At 42.9% G+C, this 25743-nt stretch overlaps 1 protein-coding gene across 6 annotated transcripts in view; it reads left to right on the top strand.

Moving 5' to 3' along the window:
• Positions 1-4760: 4760 nt before the first annotated feature.
• The window catches only part of Pds5b (PDS5 cohesin associated factor B), a 161326-nt gene continuing 140343 nt past the window's right edge, over positions 4761-25743 (top strand). For all 6 annotated transcript variants that reach the window (XM_057764240.1, XM_057764239.1, XM_057764238.1 and 3 more), the window contains exon 1: positions 4761-4867. The gene's annotated coding sequence lies outside the window, so the exon portion shown is untranslated. The remainder of the gene's footprint in view (positions 4868-25743) is intronic.

Here is a 25743-nt window from a genome sequence, read left to right as displayed (position 1 = left end):
CATCATCCCCTGAGCTACGTCTCTAGCCTTGGCTTTTGTATTCTTTTTGTTTTGTTTTGTTTGTTTTTTTGAGACAGGGTTTCTCTGTAGCTTTGGAGCCTGTCCTGGAACTCGTGCTGTAGACCAGGCTGGCCTCGAACTCACAGAGATCCACCTGTCTCTGCTTCCGAAGTGCTCGGATTAAAAGCGTGTGCCACCACAGCTCAGCTGCATACTGTGTTCTTGATTACTTTAACTGTAGTTATAATTTTTGTACCATGGGGTGAAAAGGTACACACAATCTACAGAAGTTTCTAGATGGTTTCTGGCATTCTCCCACTCCCTGCAGTTTAGATCCACTTTCCTGGACTGCAAATAATAAATGTGGCATCCTTTCGTGGTCTCCTGGGAATTTAAGTCCTGCCTCAGACTGTCAGGGATCATTTGACTGGCCTTTGGGACATGCCTTGAGTTAGGTCTGTCTCCTCATTTCCCAGTGTCCAGCCTGTTTTGTGATGTGTAGTAAATGCTGTTGGGAAACAATTTATAGTATGTATAGGTTACATTCAAAATGTATAGGACAATGCCGGGTGGTGGTGGTGCACGCCTTTAATCCCAGCACTCGGATGCAGAGGCAAGCGGATCTTCGTGAGTTCGAGGCCAGCCTGGTTTACAAGAGCTAGTTCTAGGACAGGCTCCAAAGCTACAGAGAAACCCTGTCTCAAAAAAAAAAAAAAAAAACAGAAAAAAAAAGTGATAGGACAGTGGAAGTCTGTTAGGGTACGCCTGGTCTCTTCCAACTTCCTAATCTGTAACCTTCACTTTGTGACCACCAAAAGTTGACAACCAAAAGAGGCATGATGTAGTTGGCAGAATAGTGTCTCCCAGAAATACTCATGTAGAACTTTTTTAAAGATTGAATAAAGTTTTCTCTCTCTCTCTCTCTCTCTCTCTCTCTCTCTTTCATTCTTTTTTGACAAGGCTTCTTTGTGTAGTCCTGGCTGTCCTGGAACTTGCTCTATAGACTAGGCTGGTCTTGAACTCACAAAAACCTACCTGCCTCTGCCTCCCAAGTGCTGGTATTAAAGGTGGACACCACCATCGCCCAGTGAATAAATTTTTCTCATGGGATGATTTTAAACTGGGGAGATTACTCTGGATTATTTACCTTTGCCTGAGTAATCAAGTATTGAAAAGTGGACGAGATGGGTAGAGGGAGCCAGAGAGAGACACGAGGCAAAGGAGGCAAACTAAAGAGATGCTGCGGTATTGACTTTGAAGATAGGAGAACAGCTATGAGCCGAGAAGCAAAGTCAGCATCCAGAGGCTAGGAAAGGCATCTGTCTAGCACCTCCCTGTCCATCAGCCTCCAGAAGGGACCACAGCCCTGTAGACACTGCAGTATTAGCTCAGAGAGACATCTGTCAGGCTTCTTGAGCTACAGCTGAGTAAGACAATTGGTGCTGCTGTATGCACAAAGCTTACCATAGTTTGTGATGGCAGCAAACATGAACTGGGAAAGATGGGCACTGGATGTGTGCTCTTCATGATCAAAGAGAGTTGTAGCCATGTCTGTGCACGACCAGCATTTTTAACACCATTCATTCTTCCAGGATTAGAAAACACAACTGAGTTTTGGAATACTTCCATTTCCTAGTTATTTGAAATTATATCGCATCAATTATTTTATCCTGATAAATTTCAAGTTGGCTATTTTGTTTGTTTATTTATTTATTTATTGGTTTTTCGAAACAGGGTTTCTGTGTTGCCTTGGAGCCTGTCCTGGAACTAGACCAGGCTGGCCTTGAACTCGCAGAGACCTGCCTGCCTCTGCCTCCCAAGTGCTGGGATTAAGAGCGTGCTCCACAACCGCCCAGATAAATTGGCTGTTTTAAAATCCTCAAATATGAAGAATATTTTTGTTTTGTGGGGATGGAGAGATGGTTCAGAGGTTAAGAGCACTTACAGCTCTTGTAGAGGACCTGGGCTTGGTTCTCAGCACCCACGCTTCCAGCTTCCTGTGACTCCAGTTCCAGGGAATCTGAAATTGATCTGACCTCCAGCCCTGGACTCATTTGATTATAGGAACTGGTGGAAACTGGGATGGGAACCATCATTGGAGATAGTCACAGACCCTGGAACTGTAAACTGTGTTCAGAAATAGTCTCTCTGACTGCTTTCTGACTGCCAGAAGGTGATCTACTTTGCTCAGAAAACCCAGGCTCAGAAAGAATGGAGCCACCCCAATGTAGATGGAAACCTCCGAACCCATGAACCAGAATAAACTGTCTTCCTTCATCAAGTATTTTGGCAGTGTTGAAAATTGATTAATGCCTGGTGAAATTGGCAACACCTCAGCAAATAATATGGCAACTCTAAAAATTTCAAGCCTCCACCGCATTCAAAATATATAAGATGTAAGCAACATTCTTAACCAATTGTGCTCCCAGCAGAACTATTTACTGAGCACTCACTATGTGCTAAGTGCCTGTTGTATATTAAGAGGGATCACGGCTGTGAGTCGTTTCAACATTCTTGCTCTCATTTTGCTGTTCTTTTTTTTTTTTTTTTTTTTTTGGTTTGGTTTTTTCGAGACAGGGTTTCTCTATGGTTTTGGAGCCTGTCCTGGAACTAGCTCTTGTAGACCAGGCTGGCCTCGAACTCACAGAGATCCGCCTGCCTCTGCCTCCCAAGTGATGGGATTAAAGGCGTGCGCCACCACCGCCCGGCCTCATTTTGCTGTTCTTTTTAAAAATATTTATTGATTTATTATGTATACAATATTCTGTCTGTGTGTATGTCTGCACACCAGAAGAGGGCACCAGACCTCCTTACAGATGGTTGTGAGCCACCGTGTGGTTGCTGAGGAATTGAACTCAGGACCTTTGGAAGAGCAGGCAATGCTCTTAACCACTGAGCCACCTCTCCAGCCCCCCATTTTGCTGTTCTTAAGAAATTTACTTGGTTTGTGTCTTTAGAATTGAGAGGGAAAGAAAATAAGGACAAAGAGCTGGACATTTCTTTTTTTTCTTTTCTTTTTGACACAGAGTCTCACTACGTTGCCCCTGCTCTCCTGGGTGTCCTATGTAGATCAGGCTGGTCTTAAACTCACAGAGATTCACCCGCCTCTTCCTCCCAACTGTTGGGATTAAATGTGGCACCACACCCAGCTCTTTCAAAGAGCCAGAGATTAAAACAAAAAATTTACGTAGATCTCCTATTCTGTCCTTGCAGGGAACTTTGAACTTGAACCGGAAACATCCCAAGGCTTAGTGGATGTGTAAAATAGGTAGAAGCCTATAGTTGTGGCTATCACAATAGTGGGTGGTGAGGACAAGCAGAGGTGACCCTGGAGCCCACTGAGGGAGGAAATGAGGTGTGAATATCTGAAGGTTCTTGGTCTTTATGGTTCTTCCTTTCTGGCAAATAACCTTGGCTTATAGCCCTGCATTGCCTGTCTTTTGTTTCGAATGATAAATATCCTAGCAGAAGCTCCGAATTCACCTTTCCTTTGTTCACTGTGGAAACAAACCCTGTGAAACAGTCCTAGGACCGACGCTTGTCAGCAGAGAGACCCTGCTCAATGCAGGGGTGGACACCAGCCAAGGGCAAGAGGAGAGCAGCTGGTTAGCCCTGGCAGGGCCAGGGGTGAAGAAGCACCCATCGTAGCCCACCCGGCCACAGCTGCAATAAGGGGACCAGAAATGGCAAGGATGGACAAAACTCATTTTCTGAATGGTGTCCTTGTGGCCTTCAAATCTCCCTGGCTCCATAAAGGGAGTTTTGTAAGCGAGGAGATGCTTTGTTACATGTTGAACACTGGATCCCTAGGTCAGTCACCTAATCAGGAGCCAAGTCGACATTCATGCTCATTTCATATACACAAGATCCGTGCTGCATCCCAGGGCTTAAGACATTGCACAAGGTGGCACACATCTTTAATTCCAGCCTTTGGGTGGCAGGGGTAGGAGGTGTGAGCCCAGCCTGGGTTACACAGTGATTTTCAGGCCAGTCAGGAATTCACAGTGAGACCCTGTTGTCAAATAAAATAATATGCATATTTTTTTTTCCCCTGGGAGGGGATGGTGGTGGTGGAGGGAAGCGCACACGCCAATACTAGGGAGGCAGAGGCAGGCAAATCTCTTAACTCAAGGTCAGCCTGGTGAACACAGGACTGCATAGTGAGAACCTTTCTAAAATGGAAAGAAACATTGGGCGGTGGTGGCGCAGGCCTTTAATCCCAAGACTCGGGAGGCAGAAGCAGGAGGCTCTCTGAGTTCAAGGTCAGCCTGGTCTACAGAGTGAGTTTCAGGACAGCCCGGGCTACACAGAAAAACCCTGTCTCGGAAAAAGAAAAAAAAAAAGAAAAAAAAAGGGGAAGAAAAAAAGCCGAAAGTCAGCGGCCTATAGAGATCTACAGATTTCCCGCCAAAGCTTGGGCGGCAGTGTCAACGCTGAGAACGCACTGACAGCTGCCCGTCTCTCTGCTGCCAGGGAGACGGCGGCGGCCGCGCGGCAGGGGCGGAGCCTGCGCGTGCGCGCCCCCTGGCGGGGGGCGGAGCCCGACGCGCGGGCTAAGGAGCGCATGCGCGCGCGCCCGAGGCGAGCGGCGGTCCGACCGGCAGGCGGCGCTGAGGACCCATGCGCCGCTCTGCCTGCCCCCCGGGCGCCGTCCGCCGCGGTTCGATTGGAGCAGCCGCGGAGCAGCTCTTGGCGCCATTTTGAAGCGGAGAGGAGGAGGAACGGCCTGGACTGGCTGCGGAAGGGGAGGGGGGGGAGGAGGCGATTGGATGCGGCGGCGGCGGCGGCGGTGGCGGCGGCGGCGGCGAGGGCGGCGGATCCCGGAGAGCGGCGGAGCGCGAGGAGTGTAGGAGCCGGGCAGCCGGAGGTAGGAGCGCCACGGGTAACGGAAAGGGAGCGCCTCTTCCTCGCCTCGGCGCTCCACGCTCCATTTTCCAGCGGGGCTTGCGCGCGTGGAGCCGCCGCCCGCCGAGCCTCGCGTGTCCCGGTGTCCTCGCGGGGCCGCGGTGGGGGCCGGGGCTGGGGCCGGGGGCGGGGAGGCCTCAGGCCGCTGCTAGAGCCGCCCGGGAGTGACCTTTGCGGGGGCCGCCGCCGTGCCCCTCCCCTCCCCCTCCCCCGCCTCCTCTAGAGAAGCCCCCCGCGCCGCTTCTCCCTTCCGGCTGCCCGAGGGCCGGGCGCGAGGGGTGGCGCGCTCGCCGCGCTGCTCGGGAGTCGGGGGAGAGCAGCGAGCCGGCCGAGCGACTCGTCGGGCGAGCGAGGGTGCAGCCCCACGGCGGCGCGGAGGGCGAGCGGTGTGGGCTCGCCCGCCTCTGCACCGTTATTCCACTGACACTTGAAAAGTTTGCGGTCTGGGAGAATCTCTGGCGGCGGCGGCGGCGGCGGCAGTGGGTCTCCTTTTTTGTCTTGTTTCGGTTTTTGCTCTTGCACGTTAAAGACTGCTGTTAGCACGTAGTAGCAGGCTTGCACCGTGCAGCCGACAGGTGTTTGCAGGGCTGACTCTGAACCCCGAAATTCAGCACCTGCTCTTCAGAGCTGCGTGCTATTCCGGTGTGAGCTCTGGAGGGGTTTGAAAGAGGAGTGTTCCTCCCGCTCCATCCTCAGGAACCCGACCAAGAGTTAACAACCTCCCCCCATCCCCCTTTTTGATCTCCAAGAACCCGTCTCTGATACTTGTGTTAGAAACTGACGGGTGGCAGTACTGGCTCCCAGGAGCGGTCTCTCTGTTGGATACTTGTGGAAGCTTTGAATGTAGCGGTTCATTTTGAAGGCTGGTCTAGGGCTCTGAGAAAGTTAGTCTTTAAAAAGTCATGTGTATTTAGATGTAGGAGGTGAGCTGTAGCTAAATCATGATGACTGAAATCTTGAATGGCAGGATAAGCATTGTTCACAACGCGTGCAGATAAGAGTTTCAGGAGAGGATATTTTCTCTGTTAGCTCTTGCAGAAGTCAAGTAAAATAGCACAGACTCGGGTTTCGTCTCTTAACCGTGCCGTAGTCATATCAGATGTTAGTGTTTGGGGGACAGTAAAATGCATACTTGTGTGGTATGACAGGTCGCTGTGGAACACTTAATCCTCCATCTCATGGTGACAGCATAAAATCGAACTGGATTTCCAGCGGTGAATTTGGAGGTAAAAGTTACATGATAAGATTAATAAGATAAATTTATTCTCAAAACTTAAATATACAATACTCTTTTTGGTGCGGGGGTGGGGTAGTATCTCCCTATGGTAGCCCAGACTAACCTGAAACTGGCAATTCTCCTGGCCTGATGTGCAGGGATTGCACCGCCCCACCCAACTCATAAAAGACATCTTGAATCAAAACGTTATTTCTTTGAACTCATATTTGCATATGATGTAAGTGTGTGTGTGTGTGTGTGTATATATATATATATATATATATATATATATATGAATGAGATGTGTTAAAGTTTGCTGCTAAGTAGTAACTTTTTTCCCTTGTGGGACACATGTTTTCCTCTTAGCTGGACTGTTTGAAGTGTTCCTGATAAGAAGGTAATGCTAATCTTTTTGCTTGATTTCTTTTTAAAAGAACTGTTGTCTTTTTGGTTGTAGTTTTCATGAGGATTCATCATTAACTTGCTTTTCCTGCAGCTTTGTTAATGCTTCCGTCGCCTTTAACCGCTTGCTTTGGTTCCCTCTCCCTTTCTCCTCAGCTAGAGGAGAGTATGTGACCATGGTGATTCTGGTCATAAGATGGTGTGTACTCAGGCTGTTTGTACCAGGGTTCTAAGAGCTGTTGATGATCACAGTTTTAGTATTCAAGTTTATCCTGCAATTCTGTAGCTTTGTTTAACAGAACAGTGTTCTGAGTGCTAGGCTTTGTCAACTGCTCGGTTTAAAAAAATGACACCTTGTTTTAGACACCTCTCGCCCAGGTGAATGTTGAAAGGCTGGGGTACCTAAACTTTGGGGAGGAAGGGAGTAATTTGAGGGCCGTGTGTTTTCTTCTTCCTCTTGGCACATTTTAAGATTGTCCTTTGGCTCCCAGCATGCTACTTCTTGGGTCACATTTGCTTAGCATTAAGAGAACTCACTCTGGTTTACAGATTCTTGGGTGACATATACCGTATACAACACTATAAAAGCGGAAACTTTTTGGTTCCTGTCCTGGAACTAGCTCTTGTAGACCAGGCTGGCCTCGAACTCCCAGAGATCCGCCTGCCTCTGCCTCCCGAGTGCTGGGATTAAAGGCGTGCGCCACCACCGCCCGGCTAAAAGCGGAAATTTATGTAGCCTTTGTAGGCATTAGAAAATTACAGAGAAACTTGAGGATGGTTGCTAACCTTTTTATGAATGAGAAGTTAGATTCAGATTTTAATGTACATGAGATTAGTAGGGTCACAGTCATACCAAGTGGGGGAGTGAGTAGTCATAGAGCTTCGGAAGTTGGTCTCACCTGGAACTGACGTCATTGGATACAACACTCTTGTCTCCATCCTGCTCTCACTTTCCAGTCAGTCATTCCGCAGTGAGAGTAAAGCTTCAAAGTCTGTCTGAGACTCTGGCTTTAACATCTGCTGTCCAGGGTTCAGTCCACCTAGCTGCTCTCCGAAGATAACTATCTTGCAGCCTCTGTGTCCTGGAGCATTTCATTGTTTGACACCATGTGACATTTATTTACCAGTTAAAGTTTGTCTGTTTGTCATTTATATGAATAACAGCTTTTAAACTTATAAGCCAAAGTGGTTTGGAAAAGTTTGTATTGAGCTTGTTTTGTGACTTTATACATATGTGTGTGTGTGTGTGTGTAACAGTTTGCCACACAAGTCATTTGTCACTGCCATTTACAACACACATTTTATTTGGTTTGTGTATTCCTGCTTGGCATTGTCAAAGATTCCAGAAATAATTTAGTGTAAAAATAAAACAAGTAATTTCCCCAAGAATGTTAACCTTTGGTTTTGTGAGACAGTGTCTCACTCTGTAACCCAGACTGTCCTCAAATTCAACTATCAACCCTCCCACCTCAGCCTCCTGAGTGCTAGGATTACAGGTGGGAGCCAGCATGCTTGCTGTTTTCTAAGTTTACGTAAAAGCTGCCAAGTGCTTTGCGGTCCTGTCACTTGGGAGAGTGAGCCCTTTCCTCATTACTCTTTCATGAACCCCCTGATTTCCATCACTTCCCTCAGTACTTGACAAATACTTTATAATTCTTTCTCACTAATTAGTTCAAAATTAATAAGCTTGCAGCATTGAGAGTTATGTGCCGTGAAAAAATTAAGATGATAAAGCTCAGTGCATAAGAAGTTAATGCTTTAGTGCCATCAATCTGAGATATTTCAACATACCTGTACTAGTTATTGCACTTTAATGATTACACATGAATAGTGAGCGACCGTCTTGGTTGAGTTTCATGAAACTGAAAAAGTATGGAGGACAAACTGAGCAAAGCAGGAAGACATTTTGAGACATCTTTTATATCTAAAAAATCTTTTATATCTAGTCTTATGTTAACACACAAACTAGAAGTATCTGAAAGGAGGGAAACTTAATTGTGAAAATGCCTCCATAAGATCCTCTGTAAGGTGTTTTTGTAATTAGTGGTTGATGGGAGGAGGGCCCAACCCATTGTGGGTGGTTCCATCCCTGTATTAGTAGTCTTGGGTTCTATAGGAAAGCAGGCTGAGGGGCTGGATTGATGGCTCAGTGGTTAAGAGCACTGGCTGCTCCTCCAGAGGACCCGGGTTCAATTCCCAGCACCCACATGGCAGCTCACAACTGTCTGTAACTCCTGTTCCAGGGGATCTGAAAGCTTCACACCAATGCACATAGAATAAAATTAAATAAATTATATTTATATATATATAATAAAGCAGGCTGAGCAAGCCATGGAGAGCAAGCCTGTAAACAGCATCCTTCATGGTCTCTGCATCAGCTCTTGCCTCCAGGTTACAACCCTCCTTGAGATCCTTTGGTGATGAACAGCAATGTGGAAGTATTAGCTGAATAAACCCAACTTGCTTTTTGATTATGGTGTTTTGTTGCAGCAATAGAAACCCTAACTAAGGCACCACATCTTATTTTGGGTTTGGCTTTTTGAGAAGGGTTTCTCTGTGTAACAGCCCTGACTCCTGACTGTTCTGCAACTAGCTCTTATAGACCAAGCTGGCCTCGAACTCATAGAGATCCGCCTGCCTCTATCTCCCGAGTGCTGGGATTAAAGGTGTGCGCCACCACCGCCTGGCGGGCTTAGCTTTATAAAAAGAGAAACAGTTTCTTTCAAAGCAGTAATGGTAGCAGTTGTTCTTTCTTTTTTTCTTTTCTTTTTTGATTTTTTTTGAGACAGGGTTTCTTTGTAGCTTTGGAGCCTATCCTGGCACTTGCTCTTGTAGACTAGGCTGGCCTCGAACTCGCAGAGATCCACCTGCCTCTGCCACCTGAGTGATGGGATTAGAGGTGTGTGCCACCACTGCCTGACTGGTAGCTATTGCTTTCTTAGCGTTTTTTAGTTTTACTTCCTATTCCTTACTATGATCTCACTGTAAGTAGTCTGCCAGCGGCTTCTTATGCTGAAGTGCATAGAAAACTTGGGCTATTGGTATGTCTGTAATACTTTGGCTTCCAACAATTCCTTTATAATGTACTCCCATTTCTCTCTCCCTCCCCTGTGGGTGCAGATGTCTTCATGTACCACAGTGTGTGTGGTATAGGTCAGAGGACACAGGTTTTCAGGAGTGGGTTTTCACTTTACATCTTGTGTTTAAGGCAGGAGCTTTCTTTTTGTTTTTTCGAGACAGGGTTTCTCTGTGTAACAGCCCTGGCTGTTTTGGCACTAGCTCTTTAGACCAGGCTGGCCTCGAACTCATAGAGATCCTATGCTTCCTGAGTGTTGGCACTAAAGGAATGCACCACCACCATCAAGCTAAGGCAAGATCTTTCTGTGTTTCTGCTACTCCACTGTACCTGGCCCCTTTGTCATGTTTACCTCTAGTCTAGGCTATTGGTTTTCAAAGGGGTGATTTTGGACCTCCAGTTCTTCCTACCCCAAAGACATTTTGCAGTGTCTGAATTTAGTTACTACAAATATGATACAGGATAGGTTTGCCACTAGCGGGTAGAGGCCAGACATGGGTTCTGCTAAAACATTCCATACTTATATAGATCATCTTTCTACCACAAAAAGTTACCTAGCCTAAAAATGTTAATTGTGCCAAGATTGACACACTCCTGTCTTTGCAGAATTGACTTAGTAGGCGTGTATTCACTCTTGGTTTAGCTGAATTAGGCATGCCCCACAATTTAAATCATAGTAACCAAGCAGTAGCAGTGCTTCATAATCTTATACTGTATCTCTGGGCACTTTCTCCCTCTTTATTTTCAGCACATTTCTTTAGACTTTTCTTCCCCAGCTTAATGATGTTTTGTAATTAGATCAGGTCTTTATAGTCTTTCAAAGTTCTAACATTTAAGACTGAACACCTAGTCTGGTGTGGTGGCACACACCTTTATTTCCAACACTCGGGGGAGGCAGAGGCGGGCAAGTCTCTGAGTTCAAGGCCAACTTGGTCTCCTGAGTGAGTTCGAGAACAGCCAGGGCTATATGCAGGGAACACTGTCTACAAAACAAAACAAAAACCCCAAAACCAAACAAACAGAAAGACTAAATATCTATAGCACATTTAAGCATTTGTTAAGTTGCTTAATGATTGGAGTCCAGTCTAAGGACAGCATCAAGACTTGACTGTTACTCATTTAGTTTAGCAGAACTGCTAGAGTTTCTGTCCTGTCCTGTTACTAAATAACCACGTTTAAATCACCTGGTTTTGAAAAAAATCTCAATTTTTAAAATCTGTAACTAAGAATAGTAATATAACTCATTATGAAAAACAGCTTTACTGAGGTATAGTTAACATATCCTATGATCTTTGCCTACTGGAAGTATATAGTTAATTGTTTTCCAGTCTATTCACAGATCCATATAACCATCACATAGCCTGGCTTGGGTTATCTTGTTCCTGTTACAAAGAAGATCCAGAACTATTATTAGGCCTCCTTCCTTCCTTCCTTCCTTCCTTCCTTCCTTCCTTCCTTCCTTCCTTCCTTCTCTAGATTTATTTATTTATTATATATTCAGTGCTCTGGCATGGAGGGCACCAGATCTCATTACACATGGTTGTGAGCCATCATGTGGTTGCTGGGAATTGAATTCAGGACCTCTGGAAGAGCAGCATGTACTCTTAACCTCTGAGCCATCTGTCCAGCCCTAGGCATTACTTTCCATCACTCCTTAAGTCATTTTTTATTTTATTTTTTATTTATTTTTTTATTTTCGAGACAGGGTTTCTCCGTAGCTTTTTGGTTCCTGTCCTGCCTGGAACTAGCTCTTGTAGACCAGGCTGGTCTCGAACTCACAGAGATCCGCCTGCCTCTGCCTCCCGAGTGCTGGGATTAAAGGCGTGCGCCACCACCGCCCGGCCTGTCATTAGTTTTTAGGATAAGCTAGGATGGTGTTTAGATTGGAGACAAATATGTAAGGACAAAGTAAAACATGCTTGTAACTTTTTATGGCTTGGCATACATGGTGCTGCATGTCTGTAAATCCCAGCACCTGGCAGTGTGATGTGCTGAGGCAAGAAAATTGGGAGTTTAAATCCACTATGAGCTACATATGATACCTTGTTTCAATCAAATAGAGACAACCAAACTTGTTTGCAGGGAGATTATTGGTGATAAAATGTCTAAATACATCACTTTAGAGAAGACAAAGTGGGGTAATAGTTGAATGGATGATTGCATGTTTCATTAGTTTGTTTCTTTATTTTTGTTTTTCGAGACAGGGTTTCTCTGTAGCTTTGGAATCTGTACTGGAACTAGCTCTTGTAGACTAGGCTGGCCTCGAACTCAGAGAGATCCGCCTACCTCTGACTCCTGAGTGCTGGGATTAAAGACATGTGCCACCACCGCCCAGCTAAGGATATTCACATGTTTTATTGTTTGAGAAAATTGCTCTCAGGGCTAGAGAGAGAAAGATGGAAAATACTCTTGTAATAAAATATACATGCACCCCACATATATTCATTTCAAAAGGGGCTGTTAAGAAAATCATAAAACAAGGTAGAATATGGAAGGCATATTCAGCTCCAAGAAGGAATCTGACCAAAGATGAACGTTATTTTATGTAGGAATCATGAAAGACTCTTGTGAAAGAGGGCGTTTGCTCAGGTGCAGTCAGGTGTTACAGAGCTGGGCCTTTTGGTCCAGGTGATGACCACTTCAAGCTATGTCTTAATTTCTCCTTATGTTGTTTTTAAAAGATTGCCCTGGTAGCTTCACCCATAGGTAGATGTTTCTAATTTACTGTGATCCTGGGGAAGTAAGTGTTTTAGCTAAGTTTTTAGTGAGTGGTTGATGTCTTTAAAAAGAGAATATCAATCTGTGGTCTTGGGACTGAGAAACTTGCTTTTTTATTTAGTTTATGCTCTTGAGGTTTAGTTTCACCCCAGGTTAATTGACTTTATAGAATAAATAATTCCTAAATAAATTAGGTTCTTATACATATTTTCCTTTGTCTCCTTCATTAATTGCATCCTGTGGCTTCTTCCAAATTTCCTTTTTCTCGTGTACTCTTAGGTGTAACATTTTCAAACTCAGTTTCCTTCCTTTCCTGTAACACTTTCCCAATGTTCACTTCAAGTTAGTAGCAGACTCCCCCAGCATCTGTTGTATGGGGTGACTGCCTTTACACTCATGCCAGAGACTGGAGTGGCATCCTGATCTCTCCATTTTTTTTCTTCTTTTCCATCAAATAATTACCAAATTTTGTTAAAGTTTTAGGAAACCATACTCATATGTAAAAAGCAGCCTATACTCTTTCCATCTGTCTCATTTCCAGATGCCTATATAATTTGGTGATGTTAATGATTTTTTAAAAAAAGAATTGTTATTTTTAACTACATGTAGTTGTGTATGTGTAAGTATGTAGTATGTGTACAAGAGAGCAAGTACTTGTGGAGGCCAGTGCGTTGTAAACCACCTGACATGGGTTCCTGAAACCAAATTCAGGACTTATGGAAGATCAACAAATGCTTTTAACCACTGGGCCATCTCTCTAGCCCTCTTTTAATAATCTTTTAATAATATAATAGAGATATAGGAGATATAGACCAGCTCAGTCTTCTCTCATATTTTACACTAATACTGGGAACCATTAACTTTTCTGCCTTTTTTCACATTGAAAAATACACCCTGGAGATCTTCCCTTATTTGTGTATAAAGTACTTTCTCTCTCTGGACAACTGCAGTGTTCATTTTTATGCCATGCTTCTACTAGCTTATTGATTGTTTCCAATTTATTCTGTTATAAAATTGCTATTATTTGTACATATGATGCATGTTTGTTTGTGGTGCAGATTCCTAGCCATGGAATTGTGAGCTAGAATGCAGCAGATAGAATTTACATGGTGTCATGTTGTACTTCATAGACTTTGCAGCACTATTAATATGTGAAAATACTTGTGTCTCTGTAGTGTTGCTAACAGTATATAATCAACCTTTTTAGGATGTTTGTCAATCTGACAGGTGAAAAACAGTATCTCTATTTTATTTTTATTTTTATTTTTTTTTGGAGACAGGGTTTCTCTGTAACTTTAGAGCCTGTCCTGGAACCAGCTCTTGTAGACAGGCTGGTCTCGAACTCACAGAGATCCACCTGCTTCTGCCTCCCCAGTGCTGGGATTAAAGGCATGCTACAGGGAGCAGGGCCCCTTGTTCTGGCCGCCCGGCTAGCTTACACCTGAAATTATCGCACAGAAACTGTATTAATTAAAACACTGCTTGGCCATTATCTCTAGTCTCCTATTGGGTAACTCTCACATCTTGATTTAACCCATTTCTATTAATCTGTGTTCACCATGAGATCGTGGCTTACCGGGAAAGATTTAGCTTGTGCGTCTCTCTGAATCTGCTTTCTTCCTCCCAGAATTCAGTTGTCTCCTCGCCTACCTAAGTTCTGGCCTATCACCAGGCCCAAAGCAGTTTTTTTATTAACCAATGAAAGCAACACAAATACAGAAGAACCTCCTACACCAAAGGCATGTGCCACCTCCACCCGGCCAGTATCTCTATTTTAATTTACATTTTCCTGGTGCGAACATGAGCATTGTTTCTTGTGCTTGAGCCATTTTTATTTTTTCTGAGAAGTGTCAGTTTCTCACTTTTATCTTTTCTTTGTGTACATGGCTCTCTTGGATATCTGAAGCCTTTCCCCTGTACTTTTGTGTCTGCTAAAAGTAGAAGGTTGCCTGTTTCTTCTGCATTAGTTGTCTTGTTTACCTCCCTGCTCGCAGTTTCACCCCTGTATCACATTGTTCACAGATACTTCTGATCACGTTTGACTAGCTCATTCCTCCTTTAGAGCTTCTGGGTGGCTCTAATTCAGAATCCTTACATGAGCATGACACCTGCATTTATTTTTTTTTGGTTTCCTGTAGCTTCCCTGAGCCTCCGCAAACACGGAGCTGTTCTTACTCCCTTCTGTATTAGACCTTGTGCCAACTGTATCTTCCCATGTATCTTTCTGCTGAGTTTACATTGCTCATTTCTGCTTGTGCACATATCCAGAGTTGAACATTTCACTCAGCATGTACGCCAAATGGTCAGGTAATTTAACTCTTGCTTAGGCAATATATAGAGCTTTCTTCTCTTGTATTACTTGTGTCCGTGGGAACTCCCATACCTCATGTTGTTATTTCGGATGTTTGTGTTTCCTTGCCCTAGAGTTGTATACTTTTATTTTCTTCTTCTCTTCCTCCTCCATCAACCAATCAATCATCATCATCATCATCATCAACATCATTTTAAACCATTTTTCTGTGTAGCCCTAGCTGACTTGGACTTGACTGATGTCTAGAGAAGATTGGCCTCTATTCTACAGTAGTGCTCCTGCGTCTGTCTCCCAAATGCTGAGATTATAGCTGCATACCTTCATCCTACAGCTTGGAGAGCTTTGATACTGACATTGATAATGATATTGAACACCATTTCAAAGTTATGACAGTTACTGTGTTTATGTGGTAGAATTTCTTTTTTGGAAAGAGGGTCTTACTATGTAGCTTTGACTTTCCTGAAACTCACTATATAGAGTTGGCTGGCATTGAACTCACAAAGCTACCTTCCAAGTGCTGAGGTTGAAGGTGTGTACCAACACTCCCAGCCTCTGGTAGAATTTTTTTCAGGTTTTTTACTTGTTAAAAAATTGCTTTACGCCGGGCGGTGGTCGCGCACGCCTTTAATTCCAGCACTTGGGAGGCAGAGGCAGGTGAATCTCTGTGAGTTCGAGGCCAGCCTGGTCTACAAGAGCTAGTTCCAGGACAGGCTCCAAAACCACAGAGAAACCCTGTCTCGAAAAACCAAAAAAAAAAAAAAAATTGCTTTACATACCTTTAATCCCAGCACTCAGGAAGCAGGACGCTATGCGTTGAGGCCAGCCTCGTCTACAAAGTAAGTTCCAGGATATCTAGGACTGTTATACAGAGAAACCCTGTCTTGAAAAACAAAACAAAACAAAAAGCAAGCAAACAAAAAATTGCTGTCTTGGTTGGGCTGTGGTGGTGCGTGATTTTAATTCTAGCACTTGGGAGTCCAAGGTAGGTGGATCTTTATGAGTTCAAGGTCAGCCTGGTTTACATAGCTAGTTCCAGAACAGCCAAGACTGTTAAACAGAGAAACCCCATCTCAAAAAACCAAAACCAAACTAAAACAAAATTGCTGTCTTAAATGTTTTTAATTACCGTATTTATTTTGTGTATGTGTATGGCATAGTGGCATAGTGCATGTGGGGGTCAGGGACTACTCTACGTACAGGAGCCAGCTCTCTCTCTGCCATAAGGGTTCTGGGCTCCAAATATTTTGTTGGGTCCTAATTATCTTTTTATTGTTGTCTTGTGGGAGTTTTTGGCGATGGGATTCAAATATATGGCCTTATGAATGAGAGGCAAGCATTTTGCTAACTGAGCTAGATTGCTAGTCCTTCCTCAATACATTCTGGATATAAATTCTTTGCTAGATCATAGATGAGTTATTTTTTTCCCATTTTGTATCTTGTTCTTACCATAGATTTGGTAAGTTGAAGGTTTTAGCTGATGAGCTCTAATCAGTCAGTATTAAAATGTATTATGCTTTTGAGTTCTAATAAGCTTTTACCTACTCTTTTTTTTCTTTTATCTACCCTTAAACCATGAGAATACTTTCTTGTGCTTATTTTGTATAGAAGATTCTTAGTTGTATTGGTCAGGTTTCTTTTACTATACCAAGTAAGTGAGATAATCAGGCCATACAGATTTAGATTGCATTTTATTATACCTCAGTAAAAGTAAACAATAATTATTAATGAACTTGTGAGCTTGATATTGTATTAAATTTCCTTTCTTCGCTTGCCATCTATATATTTGGAGGTTCCATTCTATGATCTGGTAACCATTGCTGTTGGTCTTCTGGAGAAAGAACTGGATGGCAGTGGTGGATGGGCTGTGACTAGAGTGAGGGGGTGGGAAGGAACTGGGGTTCCACGACCCCTTTTGAGGAACTACCAGTAATTTGAAGACCTCCCAATAGGCAGCACCTTTTAAAAAGCTTTCACTACCTCTTGGGGATCACATTGGCCTTTGAACACCACTCAAGATCCAAAATATAGCCATAGGCTTTACATGCAGAGATTTAGTCCATTTCAAATTTGTGTGTGTTGTTTTATGAAAGAGAGGGTTATGATTCAGTAAAAGAAAAGAAAGGCTTCTTCATTCCAGCATCGTTTTGTTAGCTTTTGAGTTGAGTTGGTTGTCTTTGTCCTCCCTCCCTCCCTCCCTCCCTCCCTCCCTCCCTCCCTCCCTCCCTCCCTCCCTCCCTTCTCCTGTCTGTAGGCCAGAAGAGGGCACCAGAGCTCATTTTATATATATATGGTTGTGTGCCACCATATGGTTGCTGGGAATTGAACTCAAGACCTCTGGAAGAGCAGTCAGTGCTCTTAACTGCCGAGCCATCTCTCCAGCCCCTGCATTCTTTTTTTTTTTTTTTTTTTTTTTTTTTTTTGGTTTTTCGAGACAAGGTTTCTCTGTAGCTTTGGAGCCTGTCCTGGAACTAGCTCTTGTAGACCAGGCTGGTCTTGAACTCACAGAGATCTGCCTGCCTCTGCCTCCCGAGTGCTGGGATTAAAGGCGTGCGCCACCACCGCCTGGCTTAGCCCCTGTATTCTTTTCCAGTATTTGAACCCTATATATGTATCTTTTTGGCCTCTATATTTGAATCCTAGTCATCTTTTTGTTCTATGAAGGAATCAGACAATCTTGATTACTGTAGCATTATATAGGGAGATTTGTTTTATTTTGTTTTGATACAGGGTTGTTCTATGTAGCCCTTGTTGGCCTGGAACTTGCTATGTGAACCAGGTTAGCTTCAAACTTGGAGATACTCCTGTCTCTAGCTCCCAATTGATAGGTGGCTAGCTATAGTGAGTTTTAAAGTTGGCTGAGGGTGGAGAAATGTCCCAACAGTTAAGAGTGTTTATTGTTCTTTCAGAGGGCTGGAGTTTGGTTCCCAACACTTCTATCAGGCAGCTCTTTACAGTCTGTAACTCCAGCTCCAAGGCGTCTGATGATGACCCCTTCAAGGAGCCCTTAGTGCTTTCCCAGGCACGTGCATGCATGCGAGCTCTTTCTTCCCTTCATCCCCCCCCCCGTACTACCTAAATACCGCACATAAATAAAATAGATCTTATAATATGAATCCTCTTAACATTTTTATCGCCACTCTAGGTTTTTTTTTCCTTGTTTGTTTTTGTTTTGTTTGTGTGTTTCAGTATACATTTTAAAGTCAGTTTTGTCAGTTTTTAGAAAAATAAGTCTTTGGGGGCACTGAATATGATTGTGTTTTACAATAGATATGCAACTGCCCCCTAACAACACTGACGAATTTAGTCATCAGCCTCTTGAGTGGTCCTACTAATCCCTGCCTCCTGATAATTTGCATTCTTTTATGGCCACCTTCTACACAGTACCAGCATTGGTTTGTGTAGCAAGAATATGCTTTTTCTGGTACCAGGTTATGAAAGACATCATGGCTTGTGTATTGGCTATCAGTCGTCATCCCAAAGAAAGCCAGCTGCTACTAATTAGAAATGTTTGAGGTTTCCTTTGCTTGTTTCCTAGCAGGTTGTACTGCTGCCATTTCATAGATTCTTAGAGAAGACAGGAGACTCCTGGGTTAAGAGTCAAAGGATCCTCCAATTTTCCATTGACTAAGTTAGACCTAGCTAACTTAGTTGGGCTGCATCTTCATGAGTGATTCGAGCCATTGGGGAGCTAACCCTGGGCCTTTGCATATGGTAGGCAAAGTACTCTACCATTGAGCTACAGAGCTACACGCCTTGCCCTTTCCTAGGTTCCTTCCCTCCTGCTCTCCTTTCTTATTTTTTTTTTCCTTAAGACAACATCTCAGGTGGCATGGATGACCATGAGCTCTAAGTGATCTTCCTACTTCCCCCTGAGTGCTGGGATTACAGTGTCCCTCCATTGACTTTGTAAGCTCTGCCCTATAATTTTGTAATGCTTTAGGAGGTACCTGCTCACTGTGGGCTCTCACATGTAGCTGGATCACTGCCTGTAAAAGATCCTCATATGATTGCATTCAGCCTTTGTGTAGTTTATGTTATTTTATTTTGCTTCACTGTTTCTTTTTTGCTTTAAATAGTTATCTTTTAAAGAATTTCAACTCTTATAGATAATTACAAACTTGTTGTTTCAGGTTTTCTTTATCTTGTGTTTGAGTCTTGCCAGCACTTAATTTTTTTTTAAATACAGGCTACTGTGCAGCCCTAGTTGACCTGGAACATGCTATGGATAACAGACTGGCTTCTAGCCACCACACCCAAGGAAATACTCTTAAATGCTTTTGCAAAATCTACAGTTTAATGATGATCTTTCAGCTTTTAAGTGATTATATAGTTGCTCGTATTTTTCTAATTTGTGTTTTGTTTGTTTTTCTGGATGTAGAATTGTAACTTGATAGTCTGAAAGGTTTTTTTTTTCTGGTTTCCGTTCAGTTTTTTTTTTTTTTTTTTTGTCTTTTTTTTTCGAGACAGGGTTTCTCTGTGGTTTTGGAGCCTGTCCTGGAACTAGCTCTTGTAGACCAGGCTGGTCTCGAACTCACAGAGATCCATTCAGTTTTTAACAATTTGATATGTATTATTCACTTTGGAGTTTGCTGAACTTAATTTGTAATTGATAGTCTTCAAGTTTGGGACGTTGTAACCATTACTTAGAAAATACCTCTTCTGCCCTATTCACTTTCATTGTTCTTTCCAGGATTCTTGTTACATGCTGCCCTACAGTTTCTTTTAAATGTATAAAATTATTTTTCCCCTCAATTTTTTTAGTTTAAATAATTCGTGCTGTTTTATCTTGTAGGTAACTTTTTGTGTGTGTGTTATTTCTTGTGTGCTGTTAAAGCCATTTTAAAATAATGTACCATTTAGTTTTTGTATTTCATTAAAAAAATTCTGTCTGTTGAGATACTTCATTGTAACCATACACTGAATATATTTATAATAGCTACTTTAGAACCCTTATTACTTTCCTCACCTAGGTTATCTGAAATAGTCTTTCTCTTTTGGCTGCAGTCTTCTCATTGGATTGCATTTGTTTCTTTTCATATCTAGAAAGTTGTAATTTTAGAATGTACTTTGGATCGTATGTATCTCTAAATTCTCTTTCTCTTTCTGTTTTAAACATTTTTTTTTCTTTTTTTAAATGTCCTACAGGCTTACTACAGTCTAGTCTTTTTTAAATTATTATTTGTTTTTCAGGGCAGGGCTTCTCTGTATAACAGTCCTGGCTGTCCTGGAACTCACTTGTTAGATCAGGCTGGCCTCGAACTCATTGAGATCCACCTGCCTCTGCCTCCCAAGTGCTGGGATTAAAAGTGTGTGCCACCACTGACTAGCCCATTTATTTATTTATTTATTTATTTATTTATTTATTTATTTATTTTGGATTTTTCGAGACAGGGTTTCTCTGTGGTTTTGGAGCCTGTCCTGGAACTAGCTCTGTAGACCAGGCTGGTCTCGAACTCACAGAGATCCACCTGCCTCTGCCTCCCGAGTGCTGGGATTAAAGGCGTGCGCCACCACCTCCCGGCTTATTTATTTTTAATTATGTGTGTGAGTGTGCATGATCATGTGGCTAACTTCAGAGGTTAAAAGAGAGCATCACCTCCCCTAGAACTGGAGTGACAGGTGATTGTGAGCCATCTGAGGTAGTGCTGGGAGCCAAACTTGAGTCCTCTGCAGGAGCAGTGCATGATCTTAATCTCTGAGGCATCTCACATTCCTCTCTTTGTCTTCTTCTTCTGAATACAGTTATGACTGCACTTAGTGGCTGGCTGATTGGCTTCACTTTATAGAAGTGTGTAGGAAGCTTGGCCATCCTCCCAGCCTTGCTTGCCCGACTGAGCTCATGTCTTCTACAGCGGACCTGAACTAGTGCTTTTTTTTGAGCTTTAGTTGCTTTCTTTTGGACTCCCTGAGATCCCAGAATGTATGAAGTTCAAAGGTCAGTGAAGATTTTTAATTTAATGATGCCCATCTAGGTCTGACCATTTTGAATTTTACCTTGTAATTTGCTATATTGTAGCTGTGATTCTAGAACAAGGCAGATTTTCTACTTGAATCTCAACTGTCCTACACTGCTGCAAACTCTGGAAATAACTTGTGAGAAAAGCTGTACACAGTTGAATTGCCCTGTGTTTCTTTTCTTTCAGTGCTCAAACCTCTTCTGTTTTCTTCTACCTTCAAATTTTCCTTTTTATATATATATATAGATTACAATTGAGGGAAAGGCTAATTTGATGAATTGAATGGTGAAAGGGTCAGCTGGAGCTCACTCTGTAGACCATGGTGGCCTCAAACTCACAGAAATCAAACTTGCCTCTGCCTCCCAAGTGCTGGAATTAAATGTGTGCACCGCCTCACCCGGACTGACCACAGCAACTCTTAGAAAGGAAAACATTTAATGGGGTTGCTTACAGTTTCAGAGATTTAGCCCATTATCATCACCATGGTGGAACATACCGGCATGCAGACAGACATGGTGCTGGAGCTGAGAGTACTACATCTTGATCTGCAGGCAACAAGAAGCCAACTGAGTGTCACACTGAGTGAAGCTTGAGCAAATAAGATCTTAATCCCATCCCCACAGTGACACACTTCCTCCAACAAGGCCACCCTACTCCAACAAAGATACCTCCTAATAGTGCCACTCCTTTTGAGCTTATGGGGCCCAATTACATTCAAACTATCATATTTATTTGCTTGTGTGTGCACGAGCACACATGCTGTATATATATGTAGGGGTCAGAGGACAACTTGTAAGAGTTTTTTTTTCCTTCCACCGAGTAAGTTCTGGGGGATTTATTAAGCCAAGTGAGCAAGGCCTAATAACCATCCCAGGATTTCTGCACACCCATATTAAAATACAGTGCCACAAATCAACACAAGTCAGCCAATGGTGTAGTTATAACTATATTCCAAGAAGATAGATGGAGTGTGTGTGCGTGTGCATGTGTGTGTATGTATGCCTCATCTGCTGGGTTATCTCATTGGTGAAGAAGGTACATTTAAAACTGGAACTTGCTCTTCTAAGAAATAAATACCTTTGAACCATGAGTGTTGGTTTGTCTTAAACTCAAATATTCAGATAGTTTTGCTGATAAAAGGGAGTAAACACATGATCACAGCGTATTTTCTGTTTAGTTAGGTTATAAGTGAGCTTGACGAGTAGCAGTTGGAAATAGGGTAGTCTGACTCACAGCTGCATTCTCTTCTTTATCAATTTGAGTTTGATCAGAGAAGGAAATTGTTGTGATTATGTGGGGGATTTATCTTTGTTAGATGTAAGAATTAATTCTCTGCTCATTCTGCTTGTGCTTGAAGTGTGTAGGAATGGCATTTTGGAAGGGAATGTAGACATGAAGCTGGGGAGAGCTAACTGGAGCCTGCAAGGTGGACTTGGAAGTCATGGAAATGGATTAAGCCATTAGCCCAAACCTGTAACTTTGAGATTTGAAATGATGTGGGCAACCCATATTAGGCAGAACACACTTTGCTTTGAAGGTGGGCACAGACTTCTCAGTGAGGGAACCAAAAGAGATCTGACAGGAAGTGGGCCCAGTTACTATCCCCAATCTGTTGAAGGTGAGGCAGGCAAGCCAGAGACTTAGTTGGTGACAGTTTCTGACCTTTTTTGTTATCTCCTGAATGGCTACTTCTTCCCTTTCTGTCTCAGGAATTTCTTTGAGGCCATTCTTAACTCATAGCCATGCAGAGAAAAGAATTTGAAGAAATATTGTAATGAGGAGCAGTGGTGGGCTGTGTCCCGGCTGCCCGGCTAGCTTATACCCAAAACAACCACATGGAAATTGTATTCATAGAAAAACTGCCTGGCCCATTAGCTCTATCCTCTTACTGGCTAACTCTCACATCTTGATTAACCCATTTCTATTAATGTGTATTGCCACTTGACTGTGGCTTACCTGCATGAGTCTAACCTGCATCCATCTTGGGCAGGAGAAGCATGGCGTCTGCCACACTTTCCTTCTTCCCAGCATTCTGTTCTGTCTACTCTGCCTACCTAAGGGCTGCCCTATCAAAAGGGCAAGGCAGCTTCTTTATTCAACCAATGAAATCAATGCGAATACAGAAGGACCTCCTACACAAAAATGTAGTTACAATCTAAAGACATTGATATTGTCTTTCATACTCTGTCCCTTTTAATCACACTTTTGCTATATATTATACAAATGTTTGTTCAAATAGCACATAAAAGGATACTGTAGTTTTCTCCATTTTTGAAATAGTTTCTATTTACATAAGTCACGATGAATACTCATTGTTTTGGAATTTAAATATTGTACCATGGGGTTAGTTGTTTGTAGGTGGATATAGAAAGGGAGATAAAACTGTAATTTGGATAATATATATATACTTTTGTATTAAAATAAAGCAGAAATACTCAGTTATTTCTGCAGCTAGTTATGTGGTTAGAGTCATCTATAATTACCTTCTTCCACAGTCATTCCATAATCTCTGTCGTTGGCAGGTATGTTAGCTGTTTGTGGTTTCTCTCTCTCTCTCTCTCTCTCTCTCTCTCTCTCTCTCTCTCTCTCTCTCTCTCTTTCTTTCTTGACAGGGTTTCTCTGTAGATTTGGAGCCTGTCCTGGAACTAGCTCTTGTAGACCAGGCTGGCCTCGAACTCACAGAGATCCGCCTGCCTCTGCCTCCCGAGTGCTGGGATTAAAGGCGTGCGCCACCACTGCCCGGCTGGAACTTGCTCTTATAGACCATGCTGGCCCGAACTCACAGTGATCTGCCTGCCTCTGGCTCCGGAGTGCTAGGATTAAAGGCGTGCGCCACCACTGCCCTGCTTTTGTGGTTTCTTGTCTGCTGAAGTGACCCAAACTCATTTTTTAAGGGTCTGGGCAATTTGCAGTTCTCCTGGACTATTTCACTGACTTTAATTACAATTGTCAATGCATCATAGAGGAGCTTCTGCGTTCCAGACATTTTTTGTTAGTCTTCTTGTACAGTAGCAAGCCTGCCACTCAAGTTAGTGGGTTGATTATGACATGAAGAAAGGTGGCGGGGTGGCAGTATCATTTATAGTTTAGTGACACGATTGCAGCATTGCTTCCTTAGGAACCAAGAGAGCACCCTCCTGAACCCTCTCCTTCACCCCATACTGGGCATTGAGTCTTGCTTTTCAGGGATGCTAGGCAAGGGTTACCACTGAGCCGTAGTCCCAGCTGTGTCTAGGATCTAGATTAACAGGAGTCTTAAGTTGTGGGAATAGGAAGAAAAAACAGATGGAAGAAATAATATTTATATATCTGATAAAGGAAAATAAATGATTAAGATAGAAATTTATGGTTTGCTGGAGTAAAGAAAGGGTATTTATTTATTTATTTATTTATTTATTTTTTTCGAGACAGGGTTTCTCTGTGGTTTTTGGAGCCTGTCCTGGAACTAGCTCTTGTAGACCAGGCTGGTCTCGAACTCACAGAGATCCGCCTGCCTCTGCCTCCCAAGTGCTGGGATTAAAGGCGTGCGCCACCACCGCCCGGCCCAAAAATCATTTTTAATCTGGGTAAATCTGGTAGACATTTTTATTTTTGGGGGGGAAGTTTGTTTGCTTAAGGTAGACAATTACATGAGTTTTCATAAGTTAATTTTAAATTAATGTAAAATGCTTAGGAGACGATAATTTTTATACTTAATTTATTTATTATGTATACAATATTCTGTCTGCATGTATGGCTGCAGGCCAGAAGAGGGCACCAGACCTCATTACAGATGGTTGAGAGCCACCATGTGGTTGCTGGGAATTGAACTCAGGACATTTGGAAGAGCAGGCAATGCTCTTAACTGCTGAGCCATCTCTCCAGCCCCAAGATAGTCTTTTTTTAGAAAGGAAAATACTACTGTAGCTTTTATGCCAGTGTCACTTGTGCTTTGAAAATTCTGGAAGGTCTATAAAGTAGGGGGATATGCCAGGGGTCTGTATTCCACCTCTTCCAGTAAATGCATTTTTCAGATAGTTGTTCTTGAAACATGAGTGTGATTTTTCTGAAAATATTTGACACTAAAATAATAAAATACTATTTAGTAAACAATACTAATGAATGTATTATTACACATGAATCTGTCGGTCACATGGTTTTAATTATCCAGGCTAGATTTGCCTGGTTTCAGCTGACTTGATGTACCTGTTTGTGTATCTTTAGTGACCTTACATGTTGATTGGGGGACCTGCCTGGTCTAAAATAGTTTTTCACGGTTGTAGTGGGTAGGATGGATCTCTGGGGTAAGAGGCAGGAAAGTGGAGGTGGGATCTTGTTGAGACTGCACTTGGAGCTGCTTGGTGTTACCTGCTGGTGGCCACGGCAAGTCTTGAGATCAGTTAGAATTCAAAATGTAGGAAAATCAGCTCCATGTCTTGAAGGGAAATATTTTTTTTTTTTTTTTTTTTTTAAGTTTTTTGAGACAGGATTTCTCTGCAGCTTTGGAGCCTGTTTTTTTTTTTTTTTTTTTTTTTTTTTTTGGTTTTTTGAGACAGGGTTTCTCTGTGGTTTTGGAGCCTGTCCTGGAACTAGCTCTTGTAGACCAGGCTGGTCTCGAACTCACAGAGATCCGCCTGTCTCTGCCTCCCGAGTGCTGGGATTAAAGGCGTGCGCCACCACCGCCCGCTGGAGCCTGTTTTGTTGACCAGGCTGGCCTCGAACTCACAGAGATCCGCCTGCCTCTGTCTCCTGAGTGCTGAGATTAAAGGCGTGTGACACCCCTGCCTGGCACTGGGAAATACTTCTTGTTGCATTGAGAGGGGTATGAGTGCAAAGACAAATGAAGAATTGGTTCCATTTTTATAATCCTTTTGCCACTCAGTTATGACTCCAAACTAATCTCCCTGTCACAATCTGTTCTCAAATCTGTAGAAATGGCTAGAATACTTTCTGAAAGGTGATTTTTTTAAAAAAAGGATTAAATATTCTATGTAAGTACTTATGGTGGAGTTTTCTCTTAGGTAAGTCTTTGCTTTTTGTTATTTTTGGTCACCCATAGTCCAGAATTACTAAATGAAGACTTCAGAAATATCTTATAAATTTTAGATTATGTTCTGCTCTGAGTAGTATGCTGAAATCTTGCATTTGTGATGAGAGCTTTCTTTCCAACATGTCTTTT

The sequence above is a fragment of the Chionomys nivalis genome, chromosome 3 (genome assembly GCF_950005125.1).
Source record: "Chionomys nivalis chromosome 3, mChiNiv1.1, whole genome shotgun sequence".
Taxonomy (NCBI): Eukaryota; Metazoa; Chordata; class Mammalia; order Rodentia; family Cricetidae; genus Chionomys; species Chionomys nivalis.
Note: the sequence above shows the minus strand (reverse complement) of the source record. Positions and strands in the feature narration are given on the sequence as shown.